Below are 1,239 nucleotides of genomic sequence, written 5' to 3'. Positions count from 1 at the left end.
CGCGTGGTGCAAAAAAAAAAAGACGGTGCATTGAGAGAAGGGGGAAGAATGAGGACCCGCAGCGAGGACGCACGTCAGAAGCCCTGAAGAGTCTCGTTTCACCGTCACAATATCAGTAGCGGAGCAGGGTCAGTGTCATCATCGGCGCTCACTCAGCGTCCCCAACGCCATGTGCTCTCGGTCAGTTCCATTCCCCGATACACCACTGGTGGGGCGTGCGGGGTACACTTCGACCTCCTCGCTTCATGCTGCTGCGCAAACATGCATGCAACGTCTGTAATGCGGCGAGAGATAGAGGAAAGAGATGGGGGGAGGAAGAGGAGGCAGGGAGTGTCATACTGCTTACGGCGTTGCGTGTGAATCCAGCAGTCACGCACGTTGTGTGTGTCCTGACGCATCATGAGTAGAATCATTGTGTGGTAGCACAGCAAGAAGAGGGGAGGGACAAAGAAAGGAGTGTGTGTGTGTGCGATCAGAGCCCGGCAACGTTGTCGCTCGGGCCTCTCCATGGTCTGTCACAAATGCGTCACGAGGTGTTTTCCGACTCAGTGTCGAGTTAGTGCTGGCATGGATCATCACGTCTCTTTGCTTGGTTGGCGGCGTTGTTGCGCCTCGCACAGTGCAACAACACCGCGACCGTGAGGCGCGGGTGCCACATACGCATATGGGTGAGCGAGTGCTCGTGCGGTACTCCTGCCCGTGAACGCGGCAGAATCGCACCTCTTGGCCCAGAAGAACGACCTCCGCGAAGACTGAAAGCATACGCTTCACGTGGTAGCTGGTGGGCCTGCGCGTGGTGCAAAAAAAAAAAGACGGTGCATTGAGAGAAGGGGGAAGAATGAGGACCCGCAGCGAGGACGCACGTCAGAAGCCCTGAAGAGTCTCGTTTCACCGTCACAATATCAGTAGCGGAGCAGGGTCAGTGTCATCATCGGCGCTCACTCAGCGTCCCCAACGCCATGTGCTCTCGGTCAGTTCCATTCCCCGATACACCACTGGTGGGGCGTGCGGGGTACACTTCGACCTCCTCGCTTCATGCTGCTGCGCAAACATGCATGCAACGTCTGTAATGCGGCGAGAGATAGAGGAAAGAGATGGGGGGAGGAAGAGGAGGCAGGGAGTGTCATACTGCTTACGGCGTTGCGTGTGAATCCAGCAGTCACGCACGTTGTGTGTGTCCTGACGCATCATGAGTAGAATCATTGTGTGGTAGCACAGCAAGAAGAGGGGAGGACAAAG

This window comes from Trypanosoma rangeli (assembly GCF_003719475.1).
Source record: "Trypanosoma rangeli strain AM80 chromosome Unknown Tra_15.4_contig_00513, whole genome shotgun sequence".
NCBI lineage: Eukaryota > Euglenozoa > Kinetoplastea > Trypanosomatida > Trypanosomatidae > Trypanosoma > Trypanosoma rangeli.
The sequence above is the reverse complement of the archived record's forward strand: the minus strand, read 5'-3'. Positions refer to the sequence as shown.